We start from the raw sequence: 18,529 nt of genomic DNA on the forward strand, positions 1-18,529 counted from the left end.
AAAACCACAGGATGAAAGCACCCTGGATTCTGGGTCACTCCATGGAGGCAATCTCCCTAGAGGATTACTCGAGCTGTTTTTACCTTGATTCAGCTGTGTTAGAATTTCTACAAATGGGAAACTTTTGTCAAGAACCTGTGGGTTTATTCATCACCAAGCATAGCCTGCTTGCTTTAGTCTAATTATTAGACTTCTTAGCATCCCCTGCAGTTAAGTGAGTGGAACGTGATAGACATGATACAGCCACTTTCAAACCTCAACCTTAAGAAATAATATGTGTGATTCCCCACATTTCTTCTCTTTCATTATTGGCTTAGTGGAGGGGATCTGGCAGATGACCCTGAGATGTTGGAAAGTAATTCTCTTTGGTTGAAGGGCTTAGGTCTCAGTGATTCTATGGAGTGGATGCCCTCCCCTCCAACACATCTCATCAACCTGCATTACCTGTGATATAAACAATAATCGAACTAATTTGGTGGCATTTGTTTGGCCAGCTAGCACAGTGTAAGTGATGGAGGCTGGAGATTCTTGGGTTTGAGTGTAGGACCACTGTTTAGGAGGACTGGGGGATTCTGAAAGTTGAGGCTACGGATGGAGTTTATGGAGACTAGATTTACCCAAACATGATCCCAACAGGTGCAGCTGCTGGTGGCTCCAAATGAGTAAGACCTGAGCGATCGGATGGGGCTTTGCATCTATGGGCATCATGAACACCTAGTTCTGGATGCAAGCCAGTGGGCACATCCAAGGAGCAGGAGTAGACACAGCACATTCCAAACAAGGATAAACAAATAGATTTCATCTTTTGAGTCAGTACTGACTAATTTATTTGACTGTCTGGAACAGTATGTTGAGCACAGATCAAAGGCAGTGCTAAAGTTCACTGGGAAGGCGACCACTAAACGATTACCCATGTGTGCCATGGACAAAGGGGTAGGGATGGAGACCGCCTTGATCCACACCTGACCTTTGTCTTCCAAAGGTCCCTGGGATTACTTGCACAATCAGTTTTGCACTCCAGGGTTCCCACAGTCCTGTTAGATCATCAGGTAGGGAAAGGGCTGAAAGTATCTTCAAGAAATAGGGACAGAGGCTTGAATGAGCCTACGTGCCTACAGAATGAGAGACTAGATGCAGGCGGGGCCTCAAATGGAACACTCACAACTTTATGTCTGATCCAGAGAAAAGAAGTGGTCAGCTCTGCCTGAAAATACCACTCTGGAGGGAGGGCTGAGTGTCCCCAGGATGTATAATACAAGGTCTGCTGCTCTAGGAGGGTAGCCTGTCTGTTTTCTTTATCTTCCTATGTTCAGCATCTATACTAACGCTATTAGTAAATACAGGAATATTGGCTCTCAAAGAATATTCTTTGAACAAATCAATGAGCAAATTAAGAACGCACAGGACTCATATTACAAAGGAAAGTGTGAAATCTAAATCTACCTGCATAGATCATAGTTGGAGAGCAATAAGAGAGCAATGGCAGGGGTGTTACCACATAACTAAAGACATTGATAAAAACTTCTAAGCAATGTTTTGTGAATCCTGGGGAGTTTGTGACTTCCCGGATCCAGAAGGATGGATGTCGGGGTTGCCTGCAAAGAGGCAGCGGTGGCAGCAGTGAGCCAGCTGTCTTGCCTTGCCCAAGGCATTGCCTGCTACAGCTGGAGGGCAAGTAGTGCTGAAAAAAGACTATTCTCTGTGTAACTGAACCTCCGCCCCAGAGGCCCTCCTCCCTCTTCACTCTCGATGGAAAAAAAATGTAGCTGTAACTCTAGTTTCTGGATCAGATGACATTTTCTCATCTCTGTCTTCTAACGGGGCTGAGAGAAGTGGCACCTTTAAAAGGAACCAGACCATCAGAAGGGCTTTCGCTGGGCTGCTCTCTGATGTGGCAGGCAGAAGAGAGTGTATCTGCACGCTTGTTGTTGCTTTGATGATTTATCTGCTTGGCCTGGCTTTATAAGTGTGGCATATCAGATACGAGCAACAATAACCGACTCGGAAATCAGCATCCACGACCCTACATGTGCTTTTCCTTTCATATAGAAACTTGATCATCAGAAGGCAGATACTGCCAAAGAAAGAGCATTTGTGGCTATGTTTCCCAAGCCCTGGGAACACCAGGCAGTGCCTCACGCATCCTACGTCAGTGAAGCTATTTCTGCACGTAAAGGGCATGACCCAACTTTGACAGTTGCACGGACAGATGTGTTTCTATACATGCCAGATGCAGTGTTCGTAAGCTGTACATAAAAAATGCAGCGCCTTTCAGCAGCTGATGTTTGCCTTGCTCCCTCTGAAATGATGTGAGGCTGTAGTTCCAAAGAAAATTCCCAGAGGAAGGATTCAGAATAAATAAACTATTTATTGGGCTGTCTACACAAACTGGAGCTCATTTAAATAAGATATCAGTGGTGACTGTTTGCAGTCACAAAGGAAGACATAGCTCGGGTATTTTCCTGAGCAAGATTTCCAACACGCTGGAAATGATGGTAGGAGCAATGAAAATGGCTGGAAATGGACGGCTGCCAGCTACCAGAGAGCAGCACGAAGAACGATGCCGTGGCACTGTTTTCAAAAGCACATCCATGTACCTACTATTCCCCTTCATAACCTCACAAGGCTGTGGGGTAAGTAGGGCAGAGGTCACTCCCAATAAGTAGAAGAAAAAAAAAGACTCAAGGGGTAAATTTGACTCAAGGACGTATTTCGAGTAGAGTCTACACTTGAATCTATTCATCTTGACCAAGTGCAATGTCCTACTGTCTGCCAAAAGACATCACAAAGCATGGTAAATAAGATTGAAAAATGCATTCCTTAAAGTATAGATGCTTTCAGCTTGTAATAACAAAAATAAATGCGAGAGTTATCATCTATTAAAAAATACTGAATGGCTTATATAGAGGAATTGAGACGGGTTAATTAAGAAGTCCAAAGAAAGAGGTTTATAATGAGGCCTAAAACAAATAAAAGGAAGTTTCGTGTTTATACATGGGTTTTAATATTAGTGCTCCAACGGGGCGGCAATCCAAATAAGTATCATCTGGGAGCTCGTTAGAAATGCAGGAATCCAGCCCCACCCCATAATTACTGAATCAGAGTCTACCAAGGGGATTCACATGCCCATCAGAATTTAAGAAGCAGCATGTTGTTAAATATATAGGGCTGGTTATCCTCAGAGCACATTTGGATGAAAAAATGATAGGTTTGTTCAACTCAGTGATGATGGACATAGAATTTGATACAAAGGGAAAACGGGGCAATTGATACCATCAATCCTTAAATTTAAGAAGGGTGCTGCTTAGTCGTAATTCAATGTGGAGTGGAGATACTGACTGAAGAAGCAAAGTCTCTAACTCCTCGCGCTGGGAAAACTCCAGTGGGTGAGACAGAAATTGGGGAACCCCGAATTGTTGGAAATTCAGTTTCTACAACCTGGCAGGAAGAGGCCTCAAAACAGAATTTTAGATCTAAGAAAACAATATAGAAAGTTGCATCTCTTCTCCATTCTGACTTGGTAAATGAATAACTTTACCCACTGGGCATAGGTGTGTCTCACGGCACCACAAGAAAGAAAGGGGATGAATGGATGGGAAGCAGGGATTCCAAGTTCTCAGGAGTTTTCTACTCATAGATGATGCTTCGCCAATTACGTGTTTTTCATACAGACTTTTTCTGCCTGGGTATCAGAAAATATGGTCATCAGAGGCCTCTTTGCTCCCCAGTAGAAACAATTCCCAAACAATTGATGGTATGACCCCATTAGGGTCTTTGGGTCCAGTCAACTCTAGCAAGTTAAGGGGAATCTTGGTTTATAATTGTAAAAGCTCCTGTTGTATCTATGTAGATAAAGGGGAAAGGAGAAGTACCAGAAAGGGAAGGCCAAAGTACAGACTGGACAAGTGTCCACTCCATATCCTAAGAATTCCCTTCTCGCCACCGGCTTTTTTACTGATATAAGTATTGAGAGTGGCAGCATGGAGTTCAAAATCCAAATGAGTAATGGCTTAAATCTACATGGTTTTAACCCGCTATGTTATAAAAGAAAGAAAGAAAGAAAGAAAGAAAGAAAGAAAGAAAGAAAGAAAGAAAGAAAGAAAGAAAGAAAGAAAGAAGGAAAAAGAAAGAAGAAAAAACAAAGTCTGGGAACAACAGCTCAGAGCTGGTATGGCAATCTTCACTTGCTACATGTCCAAGAAGCTCACAGATTTCACCCCCATCGTCATGACGGTGTGTGCCTTGTCATCAAAGTCTAAGAAGGTTGCTGGATTCACCCAAATGTCTGTGTTCCAACCAGCAGAAAAAAATGCAAGGAAAAGAGAAAGGCATGCACCCAACTTAGCAGAAATTGCATCCATAATGTGTGCTTACAACCTTTGGTCCAAAGTTGGTCACACCTGGTCAAATTTAGCTATAAGGCAGGTTAGGAATTTATTCTCAATGGTCATTTTCCCAACTAAAACTGTGTTTAGGGAACATGCAGTTTTCACTGATGCAAATCAGGAGATGGGACACTGGAGAAGCCTAGAAGTGTCTAAATTAATTGCCCCCTCCATAGATAAAATGTATTTATTTTTACACAGACAGCCCCCTTCTGAAAAGTTTCTTGGGCATCTTCATAGGAAGGCACACTAGAGTATAATCCACCTGGAGGGGAAATGTTATCACCCTAAACCAAAGGTCAAGAAACGTTTTTCTGCAATGGGCTAGAAAGTAAATCTTTTAGAGTCTGTGGGTCAGAGAGGCTCTCTTGTAACTGTTCAACTCTGCTCTCCAGCACAGGAGAAGCCACAAAAAATGAGTGAATGGATGGGTATGGCTATATTCCAATAAAACTTTATTTACAAAAACATGTGGCCCAGAGACCAGATTTGGCCTGAGGGTCATAGTTGGTTGACCCTGCCCTAGGTAGTAATATAATTGATCCTGATCTGACCTACAGGCTGTCCAGCCAGTTAGCAACGTCAGAAGAGCAGAGTATGTGCAGAATAATGGCAAAGAGACCGAAGCAATGGAGTTTCTCATAAACCCATAGTTGAACTGATGACCAAACATCAACTCTTAAATACGCTAGAAAAAATGACATTAAAGTGTCCTAAGTTCATTATAATAGTTTATCAGCTCTAGGCTGTAGAACTCCTCTGTTCTGTAACTATATCATTACATTATTTCTCTGAAATTCACCCTATCATTTTTAGGAAAATCAAGGTCAGCTCTGTCCTCTACCAACAACTGCACCGGAACACATGAAAACAAACCAAACCACCAACAACGCATTTTATTTGCCTCAGCGTAAGCCGCTTTCAGTCCATGTTAGGATACTGATTATAGCCTCCTAAAAGACTTCAGATCTCCTACTGCAAGGAGCCTTCTCTTTGACTGCCAGGCACGGCCTTCCCTCCACACTGACAAGTTAACTGTTCCAAGGTATATTTACTATAGTAAATGCCAGTTGCAAAATGGTGTTATTACGTAGAGTGGGGAACCGTTTGGAGTTGTAGTGAGTCATTTTGTTCAAACTGTGTGCCCGAGGCAGCTGACAGGAGGTTCACCATGAGAAAAGACTGTCCAGGAGGATTATGAAAATACCTTTTTTTTTTTTTTTAAATATATGAACCCGTTGCTGAAACACATTATTTTACAAATTGCTATTTTATTGTCTGGAAGGGCTTGGGGATAAATGGTTGCTGACCAAAGTTTAAGTTGAATACCTTGGTTTGTCCTTTATTCCTTTGGATTATGTTAACATTACCTTCTGGGTAAGGTTAAAAAATTGACTTATGGAAATAAAAATCTCCGATGACCACTGAAAATCCAGATTCAGAGACTACGTTTATTTGTTCCAGGAGGATGAATAGACTTGATTCTGGTTTCTTTTCCAAACATGTATTTTATGTGTTACCTTAGGTTCTTAGGAGCAGAAGGCCATTTACGGATCTGTAGAGACAGATTTCTTGACATTCTTTTTCAGTCTCTCTTCTCTATAATTAAAAGTATAATATACCCGCTTAGGAACATACCCAGCTATGTGTTTATTATAAAATGGCTTTCACATGAAATTTTCACCATCACCGTTCATATCTATTTTTGGTTGGTGAATGAAGCAACCCAAATCAGACTTAAAGTATTCTATCAGAACAAACAATGCTAGGTGTTGTTTCTTAGACAAAATTCAATTTTTATATCAGTAGAAGAAAAATGAAATATTTTAACAGTCTAATGTACTGGGGACATTATAATTAGTGATTTGAGGTTTCTATTATCTTTTCACCATTAAAATCCATAAAAATTATATGTATCGACTAATATCAATATTATTCTCTAGAAGTATACTAATTAATATTTACTGAAAACCAACCTAATTTAGTCAATAGAGAAAAAAGTGCGTATGAAATTATATATAATTATTTTCAAACACACCATAGTAACTCTCTCCCAGACTACTGTGAATTACATATGAAAACTTTCCACAATATTGGCTGAGTAACTATTCTAAGGCAAATTTATTATAGCAGCTCATATTTAAATAGCTGAAGAGATTTCTGTGGGAAAAGTTTTTGAACAGACTCTTCATAAAAAAAAAAAAGGTCTAGAAATGACCGATAAGCACTGGAAAAAGTACTTAGCATCAGCACTTGTTGGGGAGATGCAAATAAAACCCATAATGAAATACCACTGTACACCCAGCAAAATGGCTAAAATTGAAAATACTGATAACCAAGTGTTGGTAAGGCTGTAGAACAATTAGAATTTTCTGTTTTAGGTGGAGATGCAAAATAATACAATCATTTTGGAAAAGACTCTGGCGGTTTCTTATAAAAGTAAATATATACCTATCGTGTGGACCAACAATTCAACTGGGTGTTTTCCCAAGAGAAATGAAAATATATGTTCACAGAGAAAAATGTACAGAAGTGCTTACAGCAGGTTGATTCATAATAGCTCCAAATCGGAAACAACTGAGATGTCCAACAACAGGAGAATGGATAAAGATTTTGTGGTTTATACACACAATGAAGCACTACTCAGCAGTAAGGAGTCCTCAACTACAGACACACTTAATCTTAAAGCTTCACCCATAAATCGCAAAAACATCATCACACTGAGTGAAAGAAACCTTCCCCAAAAGAGCACATACTAGGTGATGCGATTTACCTAAAGATACACGTTACCATCACCCCAGGAATGAATGAATGCTCACACAAAACAGTGATTTTGAAAACGGTGCACCATAAACACCTATTTTGTGTGTTTGCAATCTCAAATTAAAAAGTACATTTTCACTATTGTGGACAATTTACATAAACAAATTTGGGAACAAAAAGAGCTGAGCATATAATGCCAGGGTGGGGATGGGGTGCTACGAAGTGCGCTACGTTACCAAAATGAGTGTCTTGACCCAGCATTCATTATGCTTGGAATGTTATACAAAGCACATTATGGGAATCGATTAATCGGTTAATTCTGGTTCAGTGGCAAAATGGTAAAAGTAGATTGACTGCTGTTTTGAGCTTGCTCTATTTTCTTGGCCCTAAGAGATTGTTGGCACACAAATCTTCATATCCCCTAATACTATAACCCTGCATAATACATACTTTTCTAATCCAAATGGATTTGAGACTCATAGTCCCTACAACAAAATGTTATAAATGAGGAGACACTGGAAGGCAGTTAGTGACTTCAATAACTATATAGTCAAGGGTTTTCTACTAGAATGCACCTCCGGAGTAGTTCGTAAATATGTGGGGGATAGTTACTGTCACAGTGATTGGGAGGTGGCTCTGGGGTTTAGTGGGTGAATCTAGGCATGTTAAACATCCTAGAATCCTTACATCTGTTTTGCATGGAGAAGTATTATTCAACCCAAAATACAAATAGTATCTCTTGAGGAACAGTAACATCGGAACGGCCTCATCTAACTTACCTTAAAATTTTGGATCTTTTTGCCACTGGGAATCTTGATCTTAGTGATTCAACTAACCTCATGGCTTAAATACTACCTATATGTTGATGATTCCCAAATTTTATATCTCCAGTCTTGAAATCTTCCCTTAAAACTGGCTCTCAATGATTCAACTGCCTATTTCACATCTTCCCTTGGTTGTCTAAGAGGCATTTCCAACTTCTCATTTCCAAAAGTAACTCCAAATCTCAACATTCACACTTGCTACTTTCAGAGTGTTCACCAAACTAGTAACTGGTAATTCCACTGATCAAGTTTTCATGCCAAAGATTCAAAGTCATTTTGGAATCTTGCTTGTCTCTTCTAACCCACACCCAATTAATCAGTAAATTCTACTGAATCTTGACTTTGAAAAACATGTCTTGAATCCAACCACTTTTTTTAAAAATTTTATTTATTTGTCAGAGAGAGCACAAGCAGGGGAGCAGCAGGCAGAGTGAGAAGCAGGCTCCCCGCCGAGCAAGGAGCCTGGTATGGGAGGTGATTCCAGGACCCCCGAGATCATCACCTGAGCTGAGGGCAGACGCTTAACCAACTGAGCCACCCAGGCATCCCAAATCCAACCACTTCTTACCACCTTGGTACAAGCTACCCTCATTACACACCTGGACACCTGCATCAGCACGTACCTGGTATCCTACTTTGCGCAACCAAAGGAAGACTTCAAAATAAAAATCTGATCATCTAACTTCCCTGCTGTAAACCCTTCAGTGGCTGAAGAGTAAGATCCAATCATGACATGACCGTCTTGGTGTCTGATCCGTGGCTGCCTCTCAGACATCATCATTCATTCTTTTCCTTGCTCACTGCCTTCCCAGCCACACTGGCCTTCCTGCTTTTCCATGAACCTTCCTGCAATCCACTCCTGCAGTGTAGAGAATGTTCTGTGCGTGAATTGCTCTTTTTATGGTCTCATTTTCGAGCTTTTCGTTATCACTACATTTAAGATAGCATCCACCTGCCTCCACAAGGCACACTCTCCCTTCTTAACTGTTTTATTTTCCTTTATAGCATGTATCACTATTTGACGTCTTACTTATTTAGTTTTTGTTTTGCTTGTTTATTTTTTTTTCTCTCCCCACTAGAATATAAGTTTATGAGAGCTGGAACCTGGAAAAAAACAAACAAAACAAACAACTAGAATAGCTTTGGTACCTAATAAGCGTCTGGTATTTTGTTGAATCAGCAAATAAATAAGTGTGGCTCTATGCCCTAATGTGTCCTATCAGAATTCCTTAGGAAGACTTCTAGATCTAGAGCCCAAGAGAGTTTACCTCAATATATCTGTTCAGTTTGATATTTCAGCAAGGCTTGAAACCACTATAATTGTGTAATATCCTACCTGACACTACAACCATCTCTGTAGCATTCAGATAGGTTCCATACAGAGGATGATATATCTAAGACATTTCTATCTTCCTTATAAATGTGTTACTTTGTTCATCCTATGATGATAACCAGTGGTTTTAGTTCTTAAACTCGAGATACTAGATTATTGCTTCTGTTACTTGGATTTTGTTAACACGTTGTCTTTTGATACAGGCCTTCCCTTGTCCTATCATAGATAACTCTTCTTGCAGATATTCAATTACCCTGGATGCATCTTCCTATCTGATGTTGCTGAATGGGATTCCTCCACCTTCACATGCTCATTTTTGGCTCTGAGAAAGGTTCAGTAAGGTGATAGTCAAAGAGGAAAACGAAGAAAGTATCTTTTTCCAATTGAAATCCTCTCTTTCAAGCCAAAAAGGCATTGTTCTTTGTCCAGGGACCGAAACACAGTCTGTGTGAAAGGGGGCTGTATTAACAAGCTGCATATCTGGTGTCGTTTTAACCCCCTTGGAAAGAATGCAGTGGAGAAGGGGGCTGTTCATTCCTGTCTCCTGGACTGTACAGCACAGACCCCTTGCAAATCAGTTATTAGTAAATATACAACACTTTCAAACAGTTAAAGCAGGCTTAGCTGCTTTGAGAAACTCAAATTAAATGTTCAATATTTTATGAATGCTTTGAGTGGTAATGTTTACTTGATCTGATATGTTCTCATTGCACAGAAAAATGAGAGGGCTAGAAAGATGACAATAGTGTAGCAGTGAGTTCTGAAGACTCGCAACCTGGCATTTCATTATTTAAATGCTACTTCATGGGACAGATGAGACCTCCCCTCCATGAGATTAGTGTTGAGGTGGAATCTGCCGCAACATGACTGTCAGGTGAGTATTACCCCCAGAAAACCTCTAGGTAGGCCTGGTCCGATTTCACAAATAAAAATAGAGGACGTGTGGTTAAATCTGAATTTTCAATAAACACCAAAAACATTTTTAGCATAACCATGTCCCATGCAATATTCAGGACATATTCATACTAAAAACAATAATTGTTGTTTATTTGAAAGTCAAATTTAACAAGGCTGTCTGTATTTTTATCAGGCAACTCTCTTCCGAAACCTGACACCATGTAAGAAGATGTTTTAAGCTCCCAAAGAACCCTGAGTGAAGACATAGGTGGGGGTCAAAGCTAGAAGCACATGGGGCAGCAGGACACACAATTTAAGGAGGGCCTCACTGTCAGGGTCGCTCAACACTAGAGGCATCACTTCCGCAGCCCCAGGGTTGGGGGGGGGGTAAGAACCTCTTTCAACTCTGCATCCTAGCCACACGTGTCTCACTCCAGGTCTGGGCAGAGGTCTGTCATTCCTCTTCCCTGGCCTTTTCCATAGTCTAAGTTCGAGGTAAAGCAAAGTAAGGAATAACTGTACTCCAATTCTCCCCTGGAAAATTTTAATTGTGCTCTGCTGCTCACACCTGGGTGCGCACTGCCAACTTCCCCATCGGCACAGGAAGGAGAAAGGGGGAACACACGTGGAAGTTTTCAAAAAACATATCTCTTGAAAACCCATCCAGTACGACACATTCAGCTCAGAGCTGAGACAATACAACAATTCATGGGTCACACAAGGCCTTGGCTCTGGATGGCTTGTATTGGAAGGGAAACACAAAGGCAATGTGGTTGGAAAACAATGCGGTTGATGGCTGGGGCGGGGGTGGAGGGGTGATATTGACCTACGCCTACGAATCTCAAGGAAGAGGGGTTTTGGCTCCTGAATGGAAGGATAAAGGCAGACAGAAGGAGAGAAGTGGGGGACTTCAAGGAGAGCAGAACGGACACTGGGCGGTGGCAGCCAATGAGCAGGAGTGCAGGGCGCTGAGAGGGGGTTAGACAGAAGCGCCAGGTCACTCTTGCATTTCTGGATTGTACTTACAATGAAACCTGTAGCCACTGTAGGGTGTTTATCAGGGGTGGTGGGGAAAAATGAGAGTCAAAAAGCAATAACCAGAGAAGAAAGGAATGCAATCAGTTAATTCTGCTCTCCCTTCACACTTTGATACTGTTCCCCATGAGGTTTGAAGCCCTGCTAGAGACGCCCCCTCCAACAGAAATTTCCCCCTGGTAAAAGCTTCAGTTCTGGCTTACCCTGTTTAATTCTGGGACTCCATTTCCCATGGCCATGTATCATTCACTGACAAAACAAAACAAAACACCCACAAAAACACAAAGCAAAAGGCCAAAATGGAGACTCTACACACAAAAAAGAAATGTTTGTATGCTCATACTGTCTCCTCTTCGTTCCACTGCAGAGTGTCTTCCAGATACTATAGACGTTAGTTTGGGCTTCAAGGGAGTAGAAATAAGATATTCAGTGCTGGAGGAAAAAAGGATTTGTGTTTAAGTTAGAAGGTGACTAATAATCTCAGGCTGGATAATTTCTGATTTCTTTCCTAGAGAAGACGTTATAAAACAGCCTTGGGAAAGACCTTATCTTTATCATGATCACACTAATTCTAGTTTTATCTGCCTCCAAAGTGTTGGACGGGCACACATTTAAAAGGTACAGTCTCACTGGAAAACGGCTCTGGAGAAATGAAGGAAATACCTGAACATGGGTCAATGACAGAAAAATAAAAACTAAGCTCCCAAAGAGAGATAACAGAAGGGGAGAAAAGAAGAAAGGGAAATTAAGAACTCTGGTTAGTTATGAATGAAAACAGAAAAGGTAGAATTCCTTGAGATTGTCTGTCTAGCAACCCACACTGAACAGGTAAGGAAAAAGTGAAACTGGACATAACAGCATGGGAACAATAGGGGTTTATGGGTAGATGCATGCTTATGTACATAGGATGAGAGTTACATGCATGCTTATGTGCATAGGATGAGAGTTACATGCATGCTTATGTACATAGGATGAGAGTTACATGCATGCTTATGTACATAGGATGAGAGTTACATGCATGCTTATGTACATAGGATGAGAGTTACATGCATGCTTATGTACATAGGATGAGAGTTACATGCATGCTTATGTACATAGGATGAGAGTTAACATTTGCATTTGGGGGGGAAAAACTTTAAAAGAGAAAGATGATGATAGGTACAGATATCCGAGTTTGGAAGATTTTATACGTGATACAGGTTGCACTGCGTTGCCAAAAAAGGTACGTTGAGCTCGTAACCCCTAGAACTTCAAAGTGTTTATCTTATTTGGAAATAGGGTCATTACAGTGTAAGTAGTTAAGATGAGGCCATACAGGAATAGAGTGGATCCTTAACCCAATTAGACTGGTGTCCAAATAAGAAGAGGAAAAGCAACATAGAGATGGATACATACAGAACAACACACAGTAATGGAGTCAGGAAGCTGCGCAGCTGCAAACAGGGCCACACCAAAGAAGGCTGCAGCCACAGCAGCTGGAAGGGGCAAGGAAGCATCCTCACCTAGAGCCCTCGGAGAGCACAATCCCGCCGACCCGGTGATTTCAGACCTCTCTCCTCCAGAACTATGACAAAACAGACTTATGCTGTTTTAAGCCACCTGTTTGTGGAACTTTGTTCTGACAGCCACAGGAAAACAAACAGACTGAGCTTTGTTGAATTTCTCTGGTCATCAAGCCAAACCTGAAGAATTCTCACATTTATTTGATAGGCATGAATTAAGAAGAAAGATGGCCCAATGGCATCCGCACCTTTGTGGACACCAGGGTGAGCTCTGTCAGGAGCATAGGCAAGGCTTGGCCAAGAGAAACCAACTCCCACCATTTGCTGTTTCCACCTGCTTTGCTCATGGAGTCCTCTCCTTAGGTTCATCAAACTACATCACTACGAAATACATACTAATCAAGGACAGAACAACATGAGAGCTCGTTGGTTCCATTTGGGGAGAGAACTGGAATGGTTTGGCAAGAGTTTATCCCACTGAACAAGCATGCAATTACAAGAGTATGGATTTAGGTGGAAAAGAAAGCAGTTTTACTGAGGCTATGTGCTCATTAGAGTCCTGAGTACCGCCCATGGCTCATCTAACTCACAATAAGTAAACGTATGTTGTACAAATCACAGTGATGTGCCCGTTCTGCCTGGGGAAACTCAACTGGCAGACAGACAGCAGGTCTCCATCTCTGGCACACCAACATGAATTAGCTGGGGATGTGGGCTATTTTTTAAGACCACTGCTTAAATTGCTCTCTCTGGCCATGCTACAACCAAGGATTTTCAGCCTATCTCAAGGAGTTACTGAAATAGAATAAAATAAAAACAGGGAACAGACTGCATACTACGTACTAACTATTTTCATTGACATTAATTTTCGTAATATATAATATTTGAGGGACTGGGTTATTAAGCATCGAGTAGCAAGTGCTTTTAATAAAGTGCTTTGTAAATAACTTAATGTCTTCTAAGTAGATTTTGATGGCTCCTCCGATATCAGTTTTATATATTTGGGGCCCACACATTAACTTTTTAAACACTCCATAACATTCTACTTTAAGGGTTTTATGGGATATTTTTTCTACCAGAATAACCATTTTGTTTTATGATGTTTAGAAGTTTCAGAATTCTGAAGCCATTTTGAGAATGTCATGTCAATATCAAATGGATGGTACTGGATGGGATTAGAAACTAAACTACTTAGAAGATAACTTTAATTATATTTTTAGCTATTAGTAGGTACTCGAGATTTTGTAGAAATTCAAAGTAAAAAATACTGGTTATAATTGAGTTAAACTAGAAGACACATCATCACTCAGATCTCTGCCACCTCACTTCCATTTCCTGATGCAATGGGGTAACAAGGAGAGGACTCAACCTCCTGCTAGAAAACTGGACAAAATATAGCTACTGTTTCACACAACTGGACAACAGGCAGTGGAGGACTGCGACCCATGAGAGGAAAACAAAGGAGGTGAGCTCTCTGATTGTCTTGACTTTCTTATCTGGAGGGAATTTTCAAACCACAGATACTGAGTTGGAGAGAACCAGACAGAAATTGACAGGGAACCCAGTCTAAACATGAAGACCAATAAGATAAATTTAAAGAAACAGAAATAAGATAGACTATGTATACACTGATCAAATCACTATAATATCAAAGTAGACTTCGGAACAAGGAATATTGCCAGAGATTTTTAAAAAAGGTAATATTTTAAAGATTTTATTTTATTTTATTTATGTGACAGAGACAGCCAGCGAGAGAGGGAACACAAGCAGGGGGAGTGGGAGAGGAAGAAGCAGGCTCCTAGCGGAGGAGCCTGATGTGGGGCTCGATCTCAGAACACAGGGATCATGCCCTGATCCGAAGGCAGTCGCTTAACGACTGTGCCACCCAGGCACCCCCAAAAAAGTAATATTTTATAGTGATAAAAGACTTAATAGAATTATGTGTCATGGTAAACACTTCACATAACTTGTATCTCAGTCTTCAGACACGCTTTACTGGAGAAGTATTATTTTTATTCCCATTTTACAGATAAGGAAAATAAAGTGCTAAACATTTAAGCAAATTGACCAAACAGATTTAGAGTGGAGGCAAATGGAAGCCCAAACCCCTGTCACCTGTCACCTGGCATAATGCTGTAGCCACCAGACTGCTCTGCATTTGCTCCCATGTTCTTCCAAAATATTCTTCACCATGTAGTTAGAGAGAGCTTTTAAAATGTAGCTCTGATCTTTTTCCTTCCCTGTTTAAAATCTTGCAGGGCTTGCTAGTGCTCTCATGCCCTCTCCTCCTCTGGCCTCCCTTCCCAAATTCATTTTTGTCCACTCTTTTTTTTTTTTTTTCCCAAAGCTTGCTCTCTTTGGCATCAGCCTCTTAGTACATGCTGTTCCCTCTATCTGCAATGCCTTTCCATCTCCACTCACAGATGCAAGCATCCCACTTGCCTACTTACTCCTCTTCATACTTCTGGACTCAGCAAACAAGTTATTTCCTCAAACAGACCTCCTGGTTCTGCAGCCTAGATCAGGTAGCCCGAATTACATTTTTACAACAAACTACTGTGTTATAATTACGTATCCATAAATGTGTGCATTTGATTATTTGGCTAATGTCTTTCTCCTTCCAACTATACACTCACGGGAACAGAGATTATGGATAGGTTCATCTCTGTTTTATTTCCAGTGACCAGAATAGTGTCTTATACATAAATATTTGTTAAATAAGTGAGTAAATAAAGAATGGAAAAAGACAATGGAAAGAGAAAGATAAGAAAGGAAGGGGGAACATGTGAAGTATATGGAGAAAATGGACCAAAGTCAAATAAGTATTTATGAACTAATTCAATTAGAGGATAAAAATATTTATATAAATCAAATTATTTTTATTGGCAGTGCCTATAGCGTACTTTAAATATACTTTGACTTGTACAGTCCTTTTGCGATACCAATCTGACATAGAAAATGATTTCAAATGTGTATTCAGGGTCACCAAAACATAGCAATTATTTCCAGGTTTAAATCTCTGAATTCTAAAAGCAGCAAGATCTCACCAACTAGTTCATTTTATTTAAAGACTGTCTGGTCTTAGGATTGAAAAAATAGAGTGGTGAGATCAGACTTTTTAAAGGATTTATTTAATTCTGATGTGCCTTTGCTTTTCTGAGCCCTGCAGTTTCAGGATGTGACTGCTAGAGAATCTGTCCGGCTTGCTCTGCTCTGGACCAGCTTCACTTACCTCAATCTACCAAGGTGATTTTTACATATGCCATCCCTGGTGTTAGTGCATTCGGTTGCACAGGATAGTGGGAAATCGGGAATTGCAGACACGCCTTACTGCCTGAATTTGGGACTCTATTAATCAAAGAGTACCAAAATTAGGAAGCTTTCAAGATGTGTTAGTATGTTCCCCACCCCAGGTAAACTTACATACACAAGTACTATCACGTTCCACATAACAGTTCTGAGGCTATGTCTATGTTACTACACAAGCATGATCAAATCTTGATGATTTCAGCCCACCAGTTGACTTGCCTGATTTTTAATTTTTTTTTTTTTTTTTTTTTTTTTTTTTTTTACAAACACGGCTATTCTAGGTCTCAAAGAGCAAAAGCTGTAAAGCTGTGTAGGGAAGGTGGGGATTTATTAAAGACTGAGAATACTGGAGGAGTTATTTTTCTTTCCTTTGGCAAAGACCCCACCCATTATTCCATGTGGATCCATACTCCCTTACAGGGTAGACGAAGAATCCAAACAAGGTCCCCAAGACAGTCCTCTATTTCTGGGACAGGATGGAGTTGGGGGCAGCCCTGAAAAGAAATCAACCATGTGATCCCATGACTAAGGTCCCCTGATCTTACAGATTCTTTTCTCTCCTGAGGTCTGCCTTTTCAGCAATTCAATTCTGTGAACTATCAAGTAGCTTTCTAACAAATGCTTTGATGTGGTTCCTTTTGTAGGAAGGGAAGGTTACGTTAGTCAGCTGGATTCTGTGGCTTAGAAAAAAACCCCAGCTGAAACACAGACACTGAGGCCAGGCAGAAGACCTGGATCAAATCTGAGTCTGCTGCTTCCCAGGGGTATCACCTGTTGGGGTTCTCGTTGCTTCATTTCTAGGGTTATAAGTACTTCTCACTCTCCTCTTCCTTTCAAAAAACAGCTTTATTGAGATATAACTGACATAGTATAAAACTCACCTTGAAGTGTGCAATGGTTTTTAGTATATTTACAGGGTTGTGACTATCACCATAATCTAATTTTAGAACATTTTCATTACCCTAAAGAGAAACCTTGTGCCTGCCAGCAGTAACTCCCCATCTTCCCTTCACCCCCCGACCCCCACCAGTCCTAGGTAACTACTAATCTACTTTCGGTCTCTATAGCTTTGCCTCATGTGGACATCACATAAATGGAATCATACCACATGTGGTCTTTTTCACTTAACACAGTGTTAGTTCATCTATGTTGCATGTACCGTTGCTTTTTGATAGTGTTTAGTTGCATGACAATACTACATTTGTTTATCCATTCATCAGTTGATGGGTACTTGGGTTGTTTCCACATTTTGTTATGAATAATTCTTTTTTTTTTTTTTAAGATTTTTATTTATTTATTTGACAGAGAGAGACAGCCAGCGAGAGAGGGAACATAAGCAGGGGGAGTGGGAGAGGAAGAAGCAGGCTCATAGCAGAGGAGCCTGATGTGGGGCTCGATCCCATAACGCCGGGATCACGCCCTGAGCTGAAGGCAGACGCTTAACCACTGTGCCACCCAGGAGCCCCTGTTATGAATAATTCTGCTATGACCATCCATATACAAATTATCGCATGGGCATAGAGAATGAACACCAAATAATAATTAGGGACCAGCAGAAGATTCTCTATTTCCCTGGATCGTATGGTATAAGAGTATGAAGTTGGGGATTGCTATACCATTTGGTATCAAAAGGAAAAGATCTGGACGTTGTGGGGCTCTAATCAACGGAGTTAGAAGATGAAGATTATACCATGGAGCAGAACAGAGATGGGGAAATACTGGGTTCTGAGCAATCTTCTGAATTTCTTAGTCATTCCTACCATGAAACTAATTCTACTTTGGAACTTTCACTTACGTGTGACTATGGATTCCTTTTACTGTTAAAGCCAGAGTAAGTTGGATTTATGTCCATTGTAATTAAGAGCCCTAAATAACAGTACAGCTCTAGTCACCCCAACTGACTGGCTCTTAACTTCAAAAATCCTATGAGACTTATTTGCCTTAGGTCAACGTCACACTTGAAAGAGTTCATATGATCAGGATAACAGAGTCATGTAACAATATGGTAGCTTCCACAGGGACCATGCGGTTAGAGCCTGAAAAAGTGAACCTAGCAGAAGAAGGTGGGGACTGGGCTAGGAATGTGAGGTCATAAGCTGTCTACTGCTGCCTTGGAGAGTTGTTAGCACAGTGTCTTACCTAGGATATGTCAATAAAAGATGACGGAATTATGTCCATGGCATACTTCTCCATGCTTTCATTAACTTCTCTAAAATTCAGTGACTGTCACGCAATTATAAGTTTCACAGCATTGCTGTCAAAGACAACGGTGTTCATGCTCCAAACGCAGGAGTCTATTTTTCTGATTGATAAGCTTCCATTTCCCAGTTTGCAAACAGGAGTTTTAAATGCACTTCATGGTGATTTGTTTTTCATTAGTATTTAAGATGATATTTGAGATCAGATATCACCAGCATTTGCCAAATAACACAATAAGCCATTAGTTTCTATTTTTATCATTCCCTTATTTTTCCTAATCAT

The sequence above is a fragment of the Ursus arctos genome, unplaced genomic scaffold, assembly GCF_023065955.2.
Source record: "Ursus arctos isolate Adak ecotype North America unplaced genomic scaffold, UrsArc2.0 scaffold_16, whole genome shotgun sequence".
Taxonomy (NCBI): Eukaryota; Metazoa; Chordata; class Mammalia; order Carnivora; family Ursidae; genus Ursus; species Ursus arctos.